Genomic DNA, 23,577 nt, shown 5'->3' on the forward strand with positions numbered 1-23,577 from the left:
CTCGAGCCTCCGGCGCCGCCTCAGAAAGTCCTGACGCCCGCGACTTCACCTACCGTCCGAGTAGCCGACGGGAGTACACCTGCCGTACTTGGAATGTGCACTGCACGCATCACTATTTCTGGTCGCCACACATCTGTTCTTTTTGCTGTTCTAGAACAGTGCCCCCATGACCTCATCTTGGGAATCGACTTTCTGTCCACTCACGCTGCCCTTATCGACTGCTCCGCGGGCCTTCTCCGGCTAGAACTTCCTTCGTGCCCCGACAACGTTGATGCCGGCCCACCCCGGCTACGCTCCGTCGAATTTCTTCGACTGCCTCCGCAAGCCGCAATATACGTCCAGCTGTCAGCCTTTCCGCCCCTACCCGACGGCGACTACGTTGCCTGCCCTATTCCTGAGGTCGCCATGACACGCAACGTCGCGCTACCCTATACGGTGGTGACAGTTAGAAACAACGGCACCGCCTTTCCCATCCTCAATTTTGGCTACTCGACGCAAGTTCTTCCTCGCGGCATATCACTCGTTCATCTGACCCCATTGGCCGGCCACACGGTTTCTGCCTTGACCACAGAACCTCCACCGGATTTTTCACCGCCGTCGTCGCAGTCAGGTTCGTCCTGCGACCACTTCGCCCGCATGATATCAGGAGGACCTCGCTCCGGCACAGTCCGCTGCCCTTCGCCGCGTGCTGGTTTCCTACCAGGATATCTTTGACTTTGGCGACCGTCCTTTGGGCCAGACTTCCGTCGTCACCCACCGCATTCATACCGGCGATGCGAGTCCTATTCACCGACGGCCTTACCGTGTGTCAGCTCCGGAGCGTGCTGTCATCCAACAGGAAGTGGAGAAAATGCTGGGCAAAGGCATAATTGAACCCCCATGCAGTCCTTGGGCCTCTCCCGTCGTACTCGTGAAAAAGAAGGACAATAGCTGGAGATTCTGTGTAGACTACCGCCACCTTAACCAGATTACCAAGAAGGATGTGTATCCTCTCCCGCGTATTGATGACGCGCTGGACTGCTTGCATGGCGCCAGATATTTCTCTTCCATCGACCTGCGCTCAGGATACTGGCAAATCGCTGTGGACGACCAAGACCGCGAGAAGACCGCCTTCGTGACTCCTGATGGCCTCTATCAATTTAAAGTGATGCCTTTTGGCCTATGTAACGCCCCTGCTACTTTCGAGCGCATGATGGACTCTCTTCTTCGAGGCATCAAGTGGTCCATATGCCTTTGCTACCTGGACGATGTTATCGTTTTTTCGACTACGTTTGAGAGCCATCTCACTCGCCTGTCCACCGTCCTTGATGTTTTTCGCCGCGCTCGTCTTCAGCTTAACTCGTCGAAATGTCGCTTTGGGCACCGTCAAATCTGCGTTCTCGGCCACCTTGTTGACGCTGCAGGCGTGCAGCCAGACCCTGACAAAGTCCGCGCGGTTAGTCAGTTCCCTACTCCACGGTCGGCCAAGGATGTCCGCAGTTTTCTTGGCCTGTGTTCATACTTCCGTCGTTTTGTCCAGAACTTCGCGGAAGTGGCCCGCCCTCTAACTGGCCTACTCAAGAAGGACGTCGTTTTCACTTGGGGTCGTGACCAAGCGGACGCCTTTTCATCGCTCGTTGCCATCCTAACGAACTCACCTGTTCTAGCACATTTCGACCCGTCAGCCAGCACGGACCACCGCGTGGTCGCCTATGCAAGCCGCCTTCTGTCGCCATCGGAGCAAAATTACTCTATCACAGAACGCGAGTGCTTAGCACTCGTCTGGGCCATCGCAAAATTCCGTCCGTACCTGTATGGCAGGCACTTTTCAGTTATTACAGACCACCATGCGCTTTGCTGGCTCTCCTCGCTCAAGGATCCCACTGGTCGCCTTGGCCGTTGGGCACTCCGCTTGCAAGAGTACTCATTTCCTGTTTTCTACAAATCTGGACGGCTTCACCAAGACGCTGACTGCTTGTCACGATACCCGGTCGATCCCCCTGATACACTGGAAGATGAATCTGACACCTTTGTTCTGGCCATTACAGACTTCGCCCACATAGCTGACGAACAGCGCCGCGACTCATCTTTGCGGCCTATTATAGACGGTCTCAACTCGCCACACCCTGACCCTTCCCTACGGATGTTTGCGCTCCACAATGACACCTTACACCGCTACAACGCCCGGCCTGACGGCGCTGAGCTCTTGCTTGTTGTCCCCGCGCATCTTCGCTCTACTGTTTTGCGCCAGCTTCACGATGCACCGACGGCCGGACACCTAGGCGTGTCACGCACGTATGATCGCATCCGTAGGCGCTTCTTTTGGCCTGGTCTCTACCGTTCTGTGCGACAGTACGTTGCGGCTTGTGACCACTGCCAGCGACGCAAGACTCCTGCCCTACTGCCTGCTGGCAGCCTTCAGCCCCTCGACATCCCTGATGAACCATTTTTCCGGGTGGGACTCGATCTTCTAGGGCCTTTTCCCATGTCAACCACTGGCAATAGATGGGTTGCAGTCGCTACTGACTACGCAACGCGGTACGCTGTTACACGAGCACTTCCCACCAGCTGTGCTACTGATGTAGCCAATTTCCTTCTTCACGACGTCATCCTGCGCCACGGTGCTCCTCGTCAGTTAATCACGGACCGCGGCCGCTGCTTCCTGTCTAAAGTGGTCGACGACATTCTTCGTTCTTGCAAGACCAATCACAAGTTCACCACTGCGTACCATCCACAGACAAACGGCCTTACTGAACGCCTCAACCGTACTCTCACAGATATGCTTGCTATGTACGTGTCTGAGGACCACCGAGACTGGGACATTAACTTGCCTTTTGTGACCTTCGCCTACAACTCTTCTCGTCACGACACAGCTGGCTATTCACCTTTTTATCTACTGTTTGGCTACGACCCACCATTACCTATGGACACCATACTTCATGCTCACGCAGACACATCCTCTGCCTATGCTCGTGATGCTCTTGCCCGTGCTGACATCGCCCGTCAGGTTGCCCGCGATCGCTTGTCGGCTTCACAGGTCAAACAAAAATGTCTCTATGACCGCCGACACCGGGAGGTGAACTTCCCTCCAGGATCGCTCGTCTTGCTGTGGTTCCCGTCACGTCGCGTTGGCCTATGTGAAAAACTTCTCTCCCGTTATGCTGGCCCTTACCGCGTCGTACGCAAAGTCACTAATGTGACCTATGAAATCGCTCCGCTAAATCCTACGTCGGCCTCTGCAACAATCGCGAGTGACATAGTCCATGTCTCGCGTCTAAAACCGTACCACTCTCAGCCCGGGCCCTAATTGCACCGGGACGGCGCTTCTGCCGCCGGCGGGTAATGTCACGAGCGGCGATCCTGTGGTCGGTGCTTGGACGATGACGACGACGACGGGTGGTTTTTCTGGTGTGCACGCGCTCCCCTGAACGATTGCTGCAGCGTTGTGCGCCTTACCCTGTAAATATATCCATTCTATTTATATTCTCCCCGTAACAATATATCCGCGTACGACTGTATCTCCGTCACCATATATATGGCATCGTATTGATCAGCTGTACAAAATACGTATCAGATTTAGTCACATTAACTTCCTTCAGCTCTTTCTGGCCTCACACATCCCTTGAATGGTATCGCCTCCCCCAAAAAATCATAAAGAGTACAAATAAACGCAAGTTTCATGCAACATCAACTACCGTACGTTGTGTAATCTGAATTTGTTAATTACTTACTATGTTCCTTTTAAGTTCTTTGTAAGGTCAGGTAATATGGTATAATTGTAAAGCTGCCTTCGTCGTGCGCACTGAACTTTTTTCCACGTACCACCAGCTAAAATTATATGATTAGAAACTTACTTTTTAATCATTGCATTATTTGTTTAGCCTGCTCAACCCACTTCCTTCCGTAATGCCTTCGAGTGCTGACGGCGCAAATAAATAAATTATTAAACTGTAAAAAATATTTCTTGGATGAGAGGTGGTCACCTCCGGCAATGTTTCATCATCATCATCATACTATATTTATGTCCATGGCAGGACGAAGGCCTCGCCCAGCGATCTCCAATGACCCCTATCCGGCGATGTATAAAATATGCGCATTGTTTAAAGCTACATAGTTCAACACTACGTAGCTAGACTCAGTTATTCTTCTGAAATAACTAGTCAGTTGTTCCTCTTAGCCGCTTATTTTGTCTGTGCATGAAAGTCTCTCGTTTTATTTGCTCAAATGACAACCTAATTAACAAGCTTTGGAACTTATATCGCTTTGGTAAGTAAGTTGCTATGTGTTTTTGGACTCACGCGCTAAAATAAAAAAAAACGTACATTGCTTTATAAACGCAGTGAATGAAATTGCTGTGAAAAGACAAATGCGTGTAATACATTTGAGCTTTTCATTACATGCCTATAGTCAGGAAGTTCATGCAACCAAATGATTGTGTATTATGACATTCTCAAATTCCTACGGCATTTCCCCTATGTGGAGAAGCCAGTTTAACTGATTCACAATTCGACTTTGTGATGTTTCGACCATATATTTGATAGATAGAAATGTGCATGACCAATAGGAACATATGTTGGAGCCAAAAATTCTTAGCAGATTTTGCAAAATAATCTGTGTTTACCAACTGAACAGCATATTTCTACCCTGGAACAGATAGGAAATTGAAATGAATCACATGCATAAAAGTTTGCAGTGCGAGTATTGTGAAGTACAGTTTCAGTTTTATTTCTTTCAATTTATGATATATGATAGTTGATGTGATGACTTCAATTTCCTGTTTTATGTTTAGGCTACTGACACTGCACAAACTATGTTTTTGTCATAACACGGAATACAGGCCCAGAGTGCGGCTCATAAACACATCGGGATAATGAGGTGTAACTTGTGGATACATTTCTCGCTATGGGTAATATAGGAGCCCCTTTCTCGCAAATATGTCTTGGTTGAGAGCGCGTGCGCTGAAAGTGGACTGATTGTCCGCGCTTTCCGTGCAGCTACCGAAGCTACTGTGACAGCCTTTCGCTGTTTAAAGGTTTAAGCCTTTCGATGCCAAGCGCCTAAATATACACAAACAACGCGCTTGTCCAGAACCAGAAAGGTCGCAAGCATGATGCGAAGGGAGGGATTACCCTTGTACGGGTTAGTTGCATCCTTGAGCAAAAAAGAAAAACCGGGGAGTGACAAGTCATTTTTAACGACGGGCTGTCGCTCTTATCGTTATCACAAATGACGACTTGCGGCAACGTACTGCGCTTTGTCGGGAAGCTGTTATGGTTCATTCTTTAGAAAGGGTACTTATTTTTTTCCGCAACGTAACTTACGTCATCGGGGCAGATTTTAGAACATAAAGGTCTTGGGTCAGGCGGTGGTACCTAGGTGACATGAACGCCCGAGAAAAATGGACTTGTACAGTCACTTTCTTTCGGAAGTGCTGATAACGTTGTAATTTTAACCACAATAGCACTTCGTACATGGTATTTTTCCTAACAGCTTAACAGAAGGCTAATCAGTTCTCATATTAATAAACTTATAACTTTTTACCAGAGACACTCTCAGATGACTTCAATATATTTACAATAAAGGGCTCCATAATTTCCACCATGGCTTTACGTAGGTACGTTGGCGCACTTCATGTAATAATCCCAGTCAGCCTACTCACATATAGCGCATTACTAATCACATCTACCATGGCCTCGGCTACATTCCAAGAAGCAATTTCCTACCTATTTTGATTACTTAAGACTCGGTAGGCTTAAGACAGGCCAAAATTCGAATAGGAATGCGTAGTATGGAATTAGTATGGAACCTACAGTGATCTAGAACGTATGCATTACACTCGATCGAGTCTGTCCAGAATTAGACAGTAACATTCATTTACTCTGACTATTCATCTATCATCAGTGTTAATAAACTAAACGCATGCCGTGCCGATCTTTCCCCCCACCTCACCCCAAATTCAGCTGGGCGCAGGCTACCACCCTGCGTCTGCTACAAACAAATACGTACCCTTCACTCGCCCGCCTTCACCTTATATTCCCTGAAGTCTACAGTACACCCAACTGCCGGTGCTGTGGCACTCACCCGGCTATGCTTCCGCATGTGCTGTGGGAGTGCCCAGCACTGTACACATACATTAACACCACGACCCCCTCGTCGAGGTTGCGTGAGGCTCTGCGGAACTCCGCCCTCGACGACCAAACCTGGGCGACCCAGCACGCCCGTGAGGCGGCGGCGAGGCAAGCCCTCGACGTCCGCTCATGGGAGGCTTAGGCCCAGCCATCATAAAGTGCTGGCTCTACAATAAATGTTTATTCCTCCTTCTGAGCTTCTATCGCTAGGTTTGCGTCGTGAAGTCGCCTGAGCTTGCACAAGTTCTGCAATTCTACGCTCCAATATCCCATCACCAAGAGCTCGTCGCTTGTCATCACGAATAAGCTAAAAAGCAATCTCGCCTTCAGAACGTATAGTCAGCGTCACAAGCTTTCGTACCCCGGAAGGTGAAAAAATATTTATATTTCTGCGCCTTAGTCACGCATCGTAGTATTCGGATTTACAGCGTATACTGGTCTAGAGTAAACAAACAAAAGTTTTGCATAGTTTTACTGGCTGCGGGGTAGCTGCGTTGAAAATGAACTTATTCGCAGAACCTCGGCCGCGTAAACTTTTGGCGGTGACTGTGCGATTGAACACCTGCATTTTCTTTATTCTGCACACAATTTTTTTTAATGAATGGCCTTCCAGTCAACGTCATGCAGTGCTTACACCTGGTTAATTTTCAGGACAGCAGACTCAGACATGACTTATTAAGTAGAAGAACTGAACTATTATGTAGCACGTCATTATTATCACCAATCAGGTGTAATAAATATGTAAACAAATAAAGGATAATAACATTGCCTATGAAATTTTACTAAAATCTCAGGACTACTTCCAAACGTCGCCTGTTCGTCTTGTGTACGTCCCTATACTTTCTAGCAAACTGAAAGAGAGAAATTCAAGGGTGAAATTGACATCTCTTGTGGCACCATGGCAGAAAAGGGAAGGTGTAGCTTAGTGGGCGCATATGAAAGGATCAGCTGCGATTGTGCTACTCACGCACAAGGAACGACATTTTTTAATTTTTTTACAGGCAGTAAAGTGATAAATGGTGTCCGTGGACGCTGGAGTGATCATGACAATACCACCGTACCGATATGGGTGATAAACGATTCTAATAAGGGAACATTTCTGCAAGCCTCACGGTCCTTTCTTATGTTTCTTCAATTGTCGAAACACGTTAAATTTAGCGTAGGAGAAAATTCTTACAGAAAACTGAAGAATTGTACCAGTAATTATATCATGGTGCTGCGATCTGATTCAGCAATAGAGTTAGTTAAGAACAGAACAGCAGAATGCCATAGTAACTTTGTTGATTCTAGCCGAAAAAAATGTCTTCTTGCAATGCTTTGTGGGCATAACTCAAAAAGGGTGTGGTCTGTGATTGGAATAGTTCTCTATTTTTACACGACAAACTACATTAACACGCCCCGGTGTCTTTTCGTATTATTTCCAATACTCCTCTGCGTACGTCGTGGTAAAAGGATATGAAGACCTTTAGTATTTCGGGAATTTCGTGAATGTATATGGGAATGGTTCAAATGATAAGACACGTGCGCTGCATATTGAGGATAGAATGTTTATGTTTCGAGGTATTGGTTTGTACTAAGCAAAAAAGCTTGTGAAATAATTCGGACAGCCTTCATTTGCACCGAAGATCCGGTACGCAAAAATTATGCTTTGATATAATGCAAATATACTCAGTCAAATAGCTTCTGTATTCCTTTGTAAGAATACTACGTCTGGGGCTGCAGCCAAGTTTTCTACTTCTGCGTCTTTTAATTGCACTCACGGGAAGCTATTTATTTTTGCGGTACGTTTCAGGCTGAACAAAAGTCGCACAAACACGCCTTTCCATGACATAGCTGAATAGGCAAAAATATTTCTTAGTAATGTCTTCATAAATGTTTGCCTTAAGAAAGAAATCAACTTTGAAAACACAAAGTTGGGTTTATTGTCTAAAATACATTAACCTAAAGTGCAAAAGAAGTTTGGAAGCACGTTCGCATGTTCACGAAACCAGCCAGCTATTTTTTTAGGAAGACGTTGGTACAGTAGAAAGAAACGAAACAAGAACCACAACTAAATGACCTGCGTTTCGGAATATGCCATCTGGCGGGAAACGGCCAAACTAAGCAGCGACAAAGTGATAAAAAAAATAGCGGCGCCGCTGGCTTCGAACCTGCGAACTGCCAATCGTGGTATCAGCGATCCTAATCGGTGGTCGCGCAGAACGCTCGGCTATCGGTTGTAGTGCTGCCGGCGGCAAAAACTAGGTTTATATACGTACCACAATAAATTCTGCGACCTTGTTATGAAAACTGCGATTTTGGAACGACTTTTTTGCCATTTCAAGAGTTGTTGCTGCAACTAGCTGAAAGCCGAGTCATTGAAGTTGATAAATCCCCAATAATACGTCGATCGATGCAATAGGCTCATCGCAAATTGCTTTTTACTGGCCAAAAAAGCCTCCAAAATTTGGCCTTTTCCATAGACTCCCATACTTCGAACTTCGCCCGCAATTTGGAACGGGTTTTCTGTCGTAATTAATGGTACCGCTTGCATGAGATGTCGGGCTAAGCTCCTAGAGCCTATTTCCACGGTAATATTTTGAAAGATGGCTTCTATGATTAGTTATTTGGGAAAAACGACGCTCTCCCATAGAAAATGCGCATGTTTTCAGAGGCGGCCGCTAGAGGCGATGTTCGGCGATGTCCCAGATTCCTGGTATTGAGCCTCCAGATAGACATTGGACTTCACTGTGGGGCTTAGCGACCAGGTCATCAGAAGGCCTTGCGTCTTTGATTTCCGGTTCGCCTTCTTCCGTATCCGATGACCTGATTTGTGGATGAGCGCTCGTGGAACTAAGCTTGACTGGCAGAAACCTTTTAGCGCATACCGTCACTACATCTTTAGCAATGGCGCGTTTATCTATAAGAAATGCTGGTATCAATTCGCGCGATTACACTGCGTTCCAGGCTCGGCTGCCAGCTTCTGGTTTCTAAAAACCTGGGACTTGAACATGGTTTGTTCTACCCGCCGGGCTAATTCCTCGGCGAGCGCAGGTTCTGAGCGCAGTCCTTCAGCGGCATCGCTGTCCTGCGCGTTCCCTATTCGCGACGCCGCTTCATCGCGCTGCTTCGTCGAGCTATGATTTACGTATTTACGTTATCTAGTTCCAGCTCTATCTGGTGACGAAATCTTCTCTATCGGCTCTCAGCCGCTCGCTTTTCGACAACGGCGGCTACGACGCTTCCAGGTTGTCTCGTCCACACCACGCCGCATGTCTCCGGCCATTGCGCCCGAAATGTCACGCAATGAATACAAGTGAGAATGTACTTACGAAGCGATTCTCCGACTCCATCGCCCCGACAAGGCGGGGGTTGTCGCCGGTCACAGCACGTGGCTCACGTTGCCGTAGCACAGCTGGCCATATGCCCGAACAAGTGGTTACTCTCGGTGCTTGCAAGCCAGCTTACGTTGCCTTCCGATAGGGGCAGTCATGATCCTTCAGCTGGGTGTACCAAAGTCCGTCGGTATACGTTCACTCTGATGCTGGGCTGCGATCTGGTAACGGTGACGCATCGCTGACCACCTGCCAGCCGTGTCTGGAACTCCCGTCTTGGTCGTCGGCACCTCAGCTTCGTTTTAGACGGTTCGTTCCTGCCTCTCAACGAGAAACCGCTGTATCGCTCTCTCGGATAGTCAACATTTCTCTTCCAGCAAATGTGCACGCTGCGGCACAGCCACCTCGGTGCTACTTGGCGTCAAGGTCCTGGTACCCATACGCCGCCCTGACGGCAATGCCTTGCTGGTCGTCATGGTGGCTAATCGAATCATGTCTGACTGTGCCAGTAAAATGAACAGGTTGCTGCCACCGTTTGCTGCTCACTGCAGGTGTAGCTAGCTCATCTGCAGTGAGCAGCAACCTCATTCGAGCACTGATGGGGAAACAAAAGCCAAAACACTCTTTACAACGCTACCAGTTAAAAGCAGGTTGTGCGACAGAGGGCTTCATTGGCTCTATCCGAAATGAATACTACCCAGCCTTCGACCCACAACCCATAGACATCACATTTGAAGCAGATGCGCGAGACACAGGTATAAATTCGTCATTTACTCTGACAGAATTAAAATACTGTCCTGATGCTTCTGTGGCGGGTTAATACCCCAGGACCTGATAAAATTACACATAATATCATACGCAATCTGCCAGGTAACCAGCAAGAATAACTCTTAAATATAACCAGTAAAGCATTGGAGACAGGCAAATACCTCCTGAGTGGAAGGAGGCGTGCATAAGCATGCTGCCAAAGTCCGGAAAGCCTCTTACAGACCTGAAAACATGCGTCCCATCTCTGTGTCGTACTGTGTGGGCAAATTAAGAGAAAAGATGGTCTTAGCACGATTGGAATGGCGTCTGGAAAACACCAACCAGTTAACGCGTACTCTTATCGGCGTTCGGAAGATGTGGCCCTCTTGATACGTGAACAAGTCTATAAGACATCTAGTGCAGTAATGCAGCTGCGAACGATCGTGGAGGTATACATAAAGAAAGCATTCGACAATGTCCAGCACAACGCCATTCTGCAAAGCCTGGCCGAAACAAACCCCGGATATCCCCGAATTCTGGATTATATGAACAGCTTCCTCAAGGACAGGACTATTCGTATCCTGGGACCTAACGGCCAGCTATTCCAATCACTTCTCGTACACAGAGGAATTCCCCAGGGTGCGATCCTCTCACCGATGCTTTCTTATGGCCATGAAAAAAACTTCCCTTCAAACCCCACCAGATCCCCAACCTACGTCATGCAATCTATGCAGATGATATGCCTCTCTGGTGTACCAAGGATCACACCGGGGAACAAGAGCCGATTCTACAGGAAGGCCTAACATCATAGATGCACATGCACTGATGGTGCGCCTACGCTGCTCCGCGGAGAAGCAGAGTGCGTCTTAGTCTCCGACTAAAACCGCAGAACCACCGAGCTCAGCAGATATTCTACAGGGTGTTTCACTTTACTTAGGCCAAACATTAAAGATATCCAAATGGTACGTAGCTGGACAGAACCACGGTAATGTTGTTTGTCGTCGCTTGGAGATATTCAGAATATTTTTTTTTTGCATTGCGCCTAATAAGATAATTATCAAATAATTATTCAACTTCTCAATTATAATAGTAAGATTAAAATTGTCAATTTGAAAACTGTAGAGAAACACGAAAAACCCCCGATACAGCTTTCTGTTGCTCAATACGTGCTACGTAAAAGTGTTTTCCGAACGGGAAAGAAGCCCGCGAATACACGCAATATTGTAGCGCGACTGGCCGATCGAGGCACTTTGCGTGTATTCGCGGGCATCTTTCACGCTCGGAAAAACACTTTTATGTAGCACGTATCGAGCAACAGAAAGCGGTATAGGGAGTTTCTCATGTTGCTGTACAATTTTGTCGTGATCGACACATTTAATCTAATTATAATAATTGAGAAGTTGTTTAGTTATTCGACTAATTACCTAATTAGCCGGAGTGTAAAAAATAATCTGAGTATCTCCAAGCGACGGAAAACAACATTACCTTGATTCTGTCCAGCTACGTAGCAGTTGCATATATTTTTAAAATTTGGCCCAAGTGACGTGAAAACCCAGCATAAGTGAGTTCACAAAATCAGGTCAGGTGACAATAGGAGTTATGAATACGCACATCGAATAGCTAGACGGATGTACTCATTACAAAAGAGAGAGAGAAAAACCTCGTTATTGAAAAAGCAGTGTGTTTAGCCAGCGTGTTAATTTCCGCCTACATGCTTCTCTGCATGGAATGGGACGAAGGAGAAGAAAGAACCCCAGAAGATGGTTGGCAGAAGAGAAAAGTGGAAAAAAGAACATATAGGTCTTGCGATGTTATTGGCAGTAGAGTAAGTGTCCGATGCGATTAAGGTACATATTCTTGGTAAAACTCGACGGTTAATGCAAAAGAGAATAAAATCACAGTATTGATGAGACGACGTCCATAAGTCCTAGTTTATACAGCAAACCAACTGACTTTGGTCGAAGGCTTTGCGCTGTTTTGATGGGGATGTCCAGGGACCCAGTATCCGTGTCAATGTAAAGGCCTTGGTCGAGCGTTTACATGTTTCCTTTTATATCGACGTCGCTCGTCTCTGTAAGCTGGGAACTCAAGCAACATGTGATCAAGAGATCGAGGAACAGAGCCTTGTAGTAGTAAACAGGGAAAATAAATGTCATGGACACGTTACGTTGCAATGCGGTAATCGGCAGTAATGTATCTACTATGCTTTAGTCTCAGAACCGGTTTACTAACGACTAGACCACATGACGATAAATGAACAAGAAACAGACAGCCTCGGTTGCGATCATAAGCGTACAACCTTAACTTTTTCGAGAGACACCGCCACAAGACGGGAAGCAACAGCAGCAGAATACTTAAAACTTATTGAACTTATTATTTGGGACTAAATAACGCAGTGCTTCTTCTGGGGAAAGCGGCTGTTGTGTACGTGGCAAGCGAAGCATCGTGATTTTCTCTGATTTCTCAGCATATATCTTGCGGATATCAGGTTGTTACGTTATATAGCTGATTTTTTAGACGAATATATTTGTAGCGTGGTGCTCGTAAGCCGATGCTCATTCGTGCTCATTCCCGATCGTACTGGGTACTGTGACGGCCTTTAAATACCTGTGCACGGTATGCCCAGGTGTAGTAGAGTTAAGGGGCATCATGGGACCAAAAGGTTTCGGCGCTTTCTGGCATGGTGTCTGTTGTAGCCTCTGCATTTCTTCGAAACGTGTGAAGCGAGGTAATACAGCATTACTTCTGCGAAAATTTATTTTTAAGCACTGTAATGGGTTCTCTGTATTTACAAGGCAACTTTTCATATCAATAATCACTTTTGTTGTTTTACTTGTACTTAGAAACACTTTGAAGAGGACCAGTACGAGGGAAATCGACAGGATGGGCGCCGTCTGTTAAAGTCAACAGCCCCACATCATGGACTATATTTTCGAAGTGAAAAACATTGCTAATCTGTATTTGACTGTCTTAGTTTCACTTACGGTTTTTGTACGCGATATGTATGCAGTGTTGTTTATTTTTTCAATGTAGTTATCAGTGTTCCAATGGTTATTTATAAAATGTTCTGTACTCGCCATCGACGTGTTTGGCTGATGCGACGTATTCGATGGTAGTGGATGTATTCTGGCTGGATATCTTGATTAATATTACCCGCGGTTGCGTTTTCGTGTTTGTATTCTTGTTTTCGATTTATATTGTGTGTAATAAGGTTGATGTACTCACTTGAACCTCCCCCCCCCCCCTTGTAATGAATAAATTAAAAAACTCTCACTATCCCGAATTGTGTGTGTCGAGCCTACCTTGCGATTTTTTTTTATCTCGTCTTTCAACATAACCTTCAGGCACCACACAGTACATATAATTTTTCATGTACATATCTCTTTCATGACTGACTGTACTAGACATTACTAAGTAAATGTATTTTCTGCATCGTTTGGTTTCTTGTGTGTACTACGCAAGATTGACACGGACAAGTTACGTTACATTTTTTTTCTACAGCACTAACTAAACTTTATTTTCACATCGCAGTTACTTTTACACCAGCTTAATCCTGTCAGCACACAGTTTTGTGGGCAATAAAAGCAAAATTGCGCGTAGATATTGTCAAATAATTGCAACGAACGCGAAGAGCACGCGCAACGCAAAGGAAACTAACCGCCGTGCGCGCGTGGCTGGCTACGGTAAAGGAGGCGTGACGTGTAAACCAAAATGCAACAGCGAAAAAGAAAAACTTCCACACACAGGGGGTCGCAAACCTTATATACCAAGCATCGAAGCGCAAAAAAAATATAGTGCGTATTTCAAACATACACATGGCATAATAAATGTGATTGAATTAGGCAATTTGGGGCATGTTCCCGGCGTCTTCGATTACGTCTTCGACGAGTTAACGGCTATTGGTTATAAAGATGTGCAGATGCGATACCGATAAAAATATCCTCATCAAGGCAAAGCACTTGGAAGTGCGACGCGAGTAACACTATTTATGAATGCAAGCGTAGCTGAGTCCGAGCTCGTGTGATTCAATATGGCGGCGGCTAGCGGGGTTGTCTGCACCCTGAACGGCGGCGCTGGCATCGAGGCACCCTACGTCCACCTCCCTACCCTCCCTCCGTAGCGTTGTGCGTGACTGAAAGACTTCGCGCTTCCTTCCGGCTTCCCGCCCTTGTGTGCACGAGCCGCGATTGCCGGCTCACCGTCGCATGATTTCACTCGCACATACAGCCTACGGCGTGCGGCGACGATTTTATCGCCCGTGGATTGTATAGACGTTTTCACGAGGGCGCTTCCGACGGTCTGGCGTGGAGAGTATGTGTCAGTGTTGCCTGTTCGGTCTGGACTGTGAGCTTGCCTTGCTCTTGCATTGCGGAGCGGTAGCTTTCCTTCGTTTTTTCCGTTTATTTTTGTCACGAATGCCTTACAATCGTAAATAATGGCATATATATCTACAGGCCAGCACTGTTCAGTTTATGGGTGTACAAACAACCAGCGGAAAATAACGATTTTGGGGACTAAGTGTGTCCACAACACAGCACTCCGCGAGACCACTGCCGCGATGTGGTATGTTCACGCTTCGCCGGTTTCCTGCATCACCTGAGGATTTGGCAAACTCTTTTCGGTACATTTCCCAATAGGTTGCGAGAATTGTCAGCTCTTCGATGCAATATTTTTTCGTATGTAGTGGCAGATGCTACATTTGTTATTCTTTCAAACACGACTTCATTCCAGTGCCTAATATGGGGGTCACACGACGCACTTTTGATCGTGACCGAGCCCGATATGGGCCGAATTTCTTGGTCGCGATTGGCTTCTTTGCTCAATCTGCGGAAGGGAGCCAATCACGGTCGAACATTCCGAGTCTCGATCGCTATCAAAAGTGGCCGTGTGACACCGGTATAAGACAAATTGGAGCACTCTGTGAGAGAACTAGTCGGTAAATACACTTCGCAACGATCTGGAAAAATCGTGTCCTATGGAAGATGTATGCATACCCTGTGTCCACCAAAACATGGTCCCTGCGTTCACACGCACCGTGCGCGGCCCTGACCATAAAGGTAATTAACTTCAGCAGTGTGGTGCTGCATCGAGTTCACCCATCTTTGAGCGTTGTCTATGTGCTTTGGCAGCAAGAGAATGCAAAAACGAACGTGTCAACCTCATCGACGTGGCCTAGCGCCAGTTCGGGAACCGTAATGGGCTAACTTTGCGTGGCGTAGAAACACGCTAAATGAGCCCGCGCAAGTAACAACGTAAAAAACGGTATTCGCATGGGTACGCGGACAATAGCATCATGCTTGCAAGAATAACAGTAACGAAAAAAATTAATTATTCCAACAGTCGATCAAGTGAAATACTTACGTGCGTGCGGTGACCGCTTCGCTGACCACTAAGCGCTTTTCACTCACGGTCACTAGTGGTTTAGTCATATGCATATGTATTTATTCGGCAATTGTTAAGACTCGACATTACTATGAACATAGCACAGTGAGACGATGTAAGGGAAACAAGAGAAAGAGCAGAGATGGCCCTAACGCTGCAATATTATTGGCTTATTTCGCATTAGAGATAGCGCACACGAACAATTCTTGCCGTACGCGATATTTTCAATACAAACTTCGCGCACGATCTACGTTAAAGTACATCGTGAGCGAAGCTTGTTCTAAATTCAGACATTCGAAAGAAAAGCCATTCCAGGGAAACAAACGTAAAAAATAGGTAAACAAATATATCTTTATAACAAGTCCTGTTATATACCCTATTGGGATTGACAGTATGTATAAAGAAATAAATACTAAAAATAAAAATCTAGCACCTGGGCTGTATCAGTTGCGCTGGCATCTGTGATCACTGTCGCGCGTTGGTTCACTGCAGGTACCGCGCTGCTCGATCGCCACGCTTCTGCTCTGACATTTGGTTATAAGCACCCTACACCCGCACCAGATCCAACAAATTTTCCATGATTGAGCTGTTCAGTTGCGTCGGGAGCATATGGAATAACCCCCGCATATCTACCAACCACTGACACGCGTCGTCGAGCCGCCGGCGCCTGGTTCTAAGCATTGCCCGACAGCTACGTACGCGCCTGCTTTCGCTGAATGAGGCAACCCTCAACCGCGAAACTTAATGGTAATTAGATTCAATCGACGATACGGTCACATGTGCCCAGCAATAACAATGAAATATACCGCTGATTAGCACGCCAGGTCTCGACGAAGCAGACGCGGCTGCCGCTGCTACCGACGACGAAACACCACATCCACTGGCTGGGCTTGCTGTTGCCATGGCACACTACACTGAGCGCTCACACGAACGCGTGAAACATGTAACAAGTCAAGCGGCACAAGACAAGCGAAGCGGAAGAAAACAATCGAAATAATGCGCGGCGAAGATCACACAACCGAAGTGCGGCCGTCCTGCTCTCGCAAGGCGCACAGTCCAAAATGGCGGCATGACATGTTCTGACGCTAGACGTCGCCCGTGTCGGCCAATGGCGCTGCTCAAACGTCGGTTTGTGAAAAGGTCTATATGGAGCCTCACTGCGACGATAACGGCGACTGCAGAAATGCCCCTCAAATGTCCATAAAATTGCTGTCGCAATAAAACATGCTAGTAGCGCCCGAGCTTTCATTGTGCACCTATGGTGAGGCGTACACTGTTCTGGGAATGATAAAAAAAATGGTAGGAGCTCACTTACAGCCATACCCTTAAGCCGATAGGTTATGTTCACAATCTGGCTGCAGGAGGTGCGCTTCCTCGTTCCAGTCGCGTGGGTCCTTTCATTTCTTAGTGCTTTCTCAGTAGTAGTTATCGCAGTACAAGAAGAATGGGAGCCAATTAACCCAATGTCCCGCTACATTCCGCGTTCGGCTCCCAAACTGGCGGCTCCCTTTATGTCGAAGGACTTAGCTGTGGTAGCCCAGTTCCTAATGAGAGAAGTGGGATTTCGCTTGCTGGATGGAACAAGCTAATAAATTAAGAAAGCGTACATCTCATAAAACGGCTGCCGAAATTATTTGTACACATTCATTCTTCGATGATTGTTTCGTATTTTTATTTACTTGAAGAATAAAGATTTGCACAGACGTCCGGGTAGCTCAGTCGGTAGAGCGTTAGGCTTTTAACCTAACGGTCCAGGGTTCGAGCCCCTGCTCGGGCGCGTTTTTTTCTTTTTTTTTTGTTTTTGCCTTATGTTTTTTTTTTCTTTTTTATGAATGCGAGTTGCTACATGTACTAAGCAAAAGGAATTTTCTCCACACAGCAAAGATGACACTCAGATATACGCGCTCCCGGATCATCGCGTCGCATTCATTCCCAACTGTACAAAAATGACTGCCCCGGAAGTTCTGTGAATGCCTGGTCACTGAGACTCTCCCTATTACACGGCAGGCGCGTCCACATTTTCGCAAACTTGAGGCATTGATAATCACGCATTACACCACACACAAACTCACACACACACAAGCATACAAACGCACACACACACACACACACACGCACACGCACACAACAATCTGGTCCATTTCCCTACGCACAGATGAGCCCAAACCGTCGCTATTTGTCGCCGTACACTTTATCACGCAGCAATTACGGGGCGCATTTCCGAAGGAAAGCCGATGCCGCGTTTCTTCATCGCACAGTCCACCTGAAACTACCACATTGTTCACTCGCGCAAGTAAAAAAGCCACCGTAACCAGTTTTTCATCATGCAGGACCACTCACCGATGTTTTCCGGTGCAGAATACTGCTAATCTGACTGACAAGAAGATTGTGTAGGTTTTTCTACGAAGACAAAAAAGCCGCAGTTTCACCCGAAAGGCGAAGCATCGATTGCGATAACAAATTAGCGGACAGCTATACAAAGTAAGGATAGTAGTTTTGTAAACTTATAAACAAAGGCGAATTGAGCTTCCTGCCGGCGCTAGCATCAAAGCGATCTTAGCCGCTAAAACAGAGGGAGGCAGGACTCTGCACTCGCCGCAGATGACTTTCAAAATTCAGCCGCGCGGGCAGCCGGGCACTCCTCATATCCTAGATTGGAGGAGTCGGTCCAGCGCGCGTATTGACCCTTTTCGCGGTGATCCCGTGGGCGCTGCCATACTTGATCACCTGGTGACGCGTCCATTGCTTGCCTCAACTGCCTCCGTTGCCTCCTTGTTTACAATGGAAGTGTATGACGCCGGCGCGGCTTAGAAAACCTCTGTTTTCGGAGATATCGTAGACGGTGACTAGGTGGACGACACGAAGCTTTGATCACAGCTTCAGAGAACATGCAAAAGCGCTTTCGGAGCTGATTGAGCTATGTCCAAACGGCGCAGGCATTATATGGTGCTTCTTCTAAAAGCGGGGCTAAATATGCATTCCAAGCTTTGCGATTATGAATTCAGTCAGGATTAGTGTGTTTTGCTCTTTGTTCTTTATTCGGAAAATATTTTGAAGCAGTGTCTTGTCAGTTTCTTACTCAGTGAAGTTCCTCGGTGCGGCCACTATCTGATTATTTTCTGCCTAATCGCTCGCGGGTGTGCTCAGTTCCGAATCCGATAGATTTGTTCTTGCTGCGCACAAGGCTTGAAACGTAGGTGTTTTGTACATTTTAATACCTTGTAGCAAATATATATTACAGCTAGTAACTTGCTTACTATTGTGGACCGTCACGAAACATTCAGCTTCAACCATTGGTGCGCCATAGGTGTAGTCCGTCATTTATTGTGTGTGTATACAGTGCGCATACATTCAAGTGTGGGTCCATTCACTTATTCTTGATACGTCGGCGATAGAGTGGGCGTAAGTTTTCCTGCCATTTGGACAGATGTGTATAGATAACGTGCGCGAAACTTACTATGACAGGAAGTGGCGCTACTCCCTCTGTCGTTGTTTAACGAGTGGTACTCACTGTTGCCGACGTTCTGGGGATGAAGCCCTTTCTTTGAAGGTTAGCGATGCAAGGCTGGCGGATGAGCAAATTTCTGTATCCTCGAGGAAAGCCGTACATCATGAAGTGCCGGTAACACGTTCGGACAGTTGCAGCAGCGGTCCGCGAACTTCGCCACACAGATTCATTCTCTTCCTTAACATGCCAGTCACTATTTTTGCAGCCAACTGCTGCACACGTCTTCAATCCACATTATTCAATCTAGCATGTTAGATTCAATCTAGCAGTGTGTTAGCGAAAACTCAGTTGCATTTCCGACAGCTGCTCGCACAGAAGCAAGGTAGAATCGGTAATGGTTTCGTATTCGTGCGCGGCCGCTGAGGAGAGGTATGGCGCGCCGCCGTGAGCGCCATCTCGTTTCTCTAAAACAAACTGCTCCGCGAAAAGGGTCAATTAAAAAGGTGGTGGCGCCACCGTCCCCTTCACCCGAACGAGCAGCCCCGCGCGCCGGTCGGACGCTTGTCACGTCTGAGACCATACCGCTGCGGAGATTTGACGGGCGTTTCACTCTCCTGCATATAGCTTTAAAGCGATAGCTTTAAGAGCCCCATTACGCAGTGAGCACGGCGCCAACGGCGTTGAGCGCGAGTGAAAAAATGGGAGACGCTTAAGCTTCGCCTTTGGGAGTACCACGCGATAGCATTCAAACATCCCTGACTGCCTCTCACGCTTCCCGGCCACTACAGCTTATGCAGCCGTAATGTTTACTGGGAAACGCTATCGGCAAAAGCTGTGCACCAAGGCGAGCTTTCTGGTTCTTTTTTTAGTGGCACGAGCATCGAATAACACTCTTGTTTCTTGCGCAGCAGTTCCGGCTTATCTCCTGAAACGACTGGGGGCGATATTCAAAACAAATGAGAAAAAAAATAGACAGTACAATATTTAAGGGTTTCATTCTATATATGATATCAGAGCATAAGTTTAGTTACAAGTTGAGTTACTGAAGTGTCTGGAATAATTAGAAATAATTAGAAATCACTGATTACCTCAACCAAAGCACAGAACACCAACGCCGAGGTGCGAGTGTCACTATAAGACACCTAAGTCAAAGGTTAGGGTCGCCGCCTGCGTTTCTCGGTGACCATTACGGCTTAATAAGCTCCAGCGGCCGGGAAGCATGAGAAGCAGTCAGCGATATTCGAATGCTATCGCGTTCTACTATGAAAGGCGAAGCTTAAGCGTCTCCCAATTTTTGATGATACTCGGTGGCGGAAACAGTGATCTTATTCCCCACCGACCTGAAGTCAAAAATTACTGATGGTCCCTGATGCTACAACTAAGACGGCTTGAAGGCGAAAGCCCGAGCGCCGCTAACTCAATGATTCTCCAAACTCGAACCGTGACTCGGCACTTTTTTTTCGCAGTTACACTCACTTGGACCCTCAAATTTCACATATTTTTGCAAGTCACTCCCCGACTCCATAACTCCTTGATTCACTCTTAATTCACACTTGATTCACCCTATCACCACTCGATTCACCTTCATTGACTCTTAATTCACTCTCATTCACTCTTTATTATCTTAGCTCACTCTATCTCATCATTACCTTTTGTTTGACTCGTATCACCCAACTAAACCCCTTTAATTCACCATCAATTCACTCGTAATGCACCTCATTCGCCCTTTCTGTATACCCATTATCACTTCAGTTCACTTGTTTAACCATCCTGCCACCCTTAATCGCTGTTTTGTGTGCATTATCGCCTCTTATCCTAAGAGGACCATTTCGTGTCGACGATGCTGTTTTGAAACGGCCTTGAAACGAAGACCTCACCATGAGACATATAAGGATTTCGCCTTAATAAAATGGAGAAAGAGCGACGGTAACGATGCAAACAACGCAACAACGATGGTGCGTCGAGCAGACGACAGCTACGCAACCCGTGAATCTCGCCTCAGCCATTGGGCGCTGCCGAAACAGCCGGAGCTTCAGGATAACGCGGCAGCGCCGCCGCACTCTCAGCGTTTTAACAGCCTTAACGCGGTGCCCCGTGTCGCGGAAAATCAGATGTCGGCGGCATTGCCCGTCAGAAAAACCAGCCCCAACCATGAATTCCGAACCAGGCATGCAGGCCCTCCGCGTTGCGCATGTATGAGTTACTGAACTAAGTGAATTGAAGTAAAATGCGTGAGAAAATTCGTAAAGTAAGACTTACACACAACCTACAGGCGTGTGTTACGTCTCAACCTGGTCCAGAATATACCTTGGACGTTTACCACGAGGCAGCCCCTTTAATCAGAGTCGCCCAGACGGCGACAGCGCCCGACGCCGACCCTGACAAGCTGATCCTCACGAAGATGCCACGGATTGAGGCGACAGGCCAACTTCGAGGAATTACTACCGTGGGAACAACATCGATCTCGGTTTTCTAGATGACCACGCAGTGGCAGCAAATGCAAGGGCGAGGAGGCAACAGTAGAGGCGGTGTTGGGTGAACAATACAACCCCTCTGATTGGCCGCACCAAGGTCAGCAGATTCCCCAGTCGAGTCTCCTAGGGAAGACCAAGGGATTAAAAGCGGAGACCAGTGGTGCAGTGCGGGGGGTTGACGTGACCTGATACGAACTGAGACGTTGAATATGCTCCTGATGGAGTGGGCTTCCGTGCCCGGAGCCAGTGTACATCATGTAAATTAAACCATTTTTCTATTTCCTACTACTGGATGTATTCATCGATGGGCTTGGTGGATTCCTTGCCCAAACGCCACCACGAGCCGCAACACGTGATAGCGTCGGAATGCAATTTGAATATACGAGAAAACATAATTCTGTTACGCGGAAACTCAAACACAAACCCCGTTTCCCGCTGCCGTCTGTCGTGTCTCCTCGTCGTCCCAGCGATTAAAGAGCCTCACTCGTCCGACTTGCTTCAACCAGTCTTCGGGATCCTCCGAGGGTGACCCATGAAATGTTCGCGCTTCCTGGGTTGCTGAAGAACTACGGGAGGATTAGTAGCGTTGGTATAATGGTGGCAGCGTCGTTCATAGTGGTGGCCACGACGTCGTCTTGCTTCACTTTCTCCGGAAGCAGTCCAAACTCCGGCTGAAGACCTTGCTGTCGGCGGATGGCACGAGTTGGGCTCGCCTGGCGACTTCCTGGCGGTTTAGGGTTTATGTACCCCGCACTTCCACCAGATGTCATGGACCCAAGGACGATGCGGGGTTCCTTCAATACACAAGGTTTATTGGAGCGAACTTGTGCTCCACAGAAACTCAAAGAAAATACAAGCGGCGAAGACGCAGTCAACAGAGCGACGTGCACAGGCGATCGGCGCGTTCATTCTTCTGACCGGCGTCACGAGCGGACGCGTCCCTCTCCCACTCTCCGCTGCGTTCCAGTGTCCGAGACGCCGCCATTGTTCGCCGAGAAACAAGTCAGCGCCTCGCCCTGCTGCGTGCCAGTGACGACAGGGCGAAACATTCCTACTACCAAACCAGACACCCTAGGCGCATACAAAAGAAAGGGAGGAAAACACGCACCTCGCTTCGAACACAAAGACATCCCGACGCGGCCAGACGCTGGGAACAAAACACATAACGAAACAATCCAGAAGGCATGGTTCGCGGCAATATATCTGTGCCGTCTGCGCTCTGTGGAGAAAATTCGTTTTGTTTAGTACCTCTAGCAATTCGCGCTCACAAAAGAAGAAAAAGAAACATTAGGCAAAAAAAAAAAAAAACGCGCCCGAGCAGGGGCTCGAACCCTGGACCGTTAGGTTAAAAGCCTAACGCTCTACCGACTGAGCTACCCGGGCGACTTACGATGCGCTTCCTTATTGAACTAGTCATCAAATACACGAAACAATTGTCGAAGAATGAATGTGTGTGCACGTAATTTCGGCAGCCGTTTTATCAGACGTGTTGTACGCTTTCTTATACCTCTGTCACACAAGCACGCAAAAACTCTTTTACGCAAGCGGTCTTTTACCAAGTTGAAAGACTTTTGAATGAAGAGGTGTTGCACAGCAGACACACGGCGCCGACGATCTCCTTTTAGTGTTTCCTTCCGAACACGCTACCGAAAGCGTGGCGCTAGCGTTCAAAACAATATCGGCAAAAAAAAAAAAAAACTATGTATCTCGAAATATAAATTGAAAACTTATTGTTTACACTTTTTTCAAATAAATTTAACATAAGAAACGTTAATATAAAGATTTACTGTAGTAGTTTAAAGAGCGTCATCACGTGACATCCCCAGCCCGTTCGACCTGCTTACGAGACTACAGAAGAAAATGAGCATTACTGGGTTTACTACACCTTCTGCGAGACATAAAATTATTTTATGATGAGCCTAGGCGACAGAAAATTACGCATTCGATTATTTTCTTTAATATATGATAATTGCTGGTGCCCACTGGTTTCGAGGCTACTCCTTTTCGGCCGTAAAGGAGATCGGCGAACTCCTCTTCCAGAAAAGACCGCTTCTGAAAAAGAGATCGCTCCCTGTCGTGTGTCTGCGGGCGAAACTCTTTTTTCG

The 23,577-nt window shown here is 47.2% G+C and overlaps 2 non-coding genes across 2 annotated transcripts; one reads left to right on the forward strand and one right to left on the reverse strand.

Moving 5' to 3' along the window:
* Positions 1-17,254: 17,254 nt before the first annotated feature.
* Trnak-uuu (transfer RNA lysine (anticodon UUU)) lies at positions 17,255-17,327 on the forward strand. The gene has a single exon. It is a non-coding gene; the product is annotated as a tRNA-Lys (tRNA).
* A 5,455-nt stretch (positions 17,328-22,782) lies between these two features.
* Trnak-uuu (transfer RNA lysine (anticodon UUU)) lies at positions 22,783-22,855 on the reverse strand. The gene has a single exon. It is a non-coding gene; the product is annotated as a tRNA-Lys (tRNA).
* Between the last annotated feature and the right edge of the window lie 722 nt (positions 22,856-23,577).

Source organism: Dermacentor silvarum, chromosome 1 (assembly GCF_013339745.2).
Source record: "Dermacentor silvarum isolate Dsil-2018 chromosome 1, BIME_Dsil_1.4, whole genome shotgun sequence".
In the NCBI taxonomy this organism is placed as follows: domain Eukaryota; kingdom Metazoa; phylum Arthropoda; class Arachnida; order Ixodida; family Ixodidae; genus Dermacentor; species Dermacentor silvarum.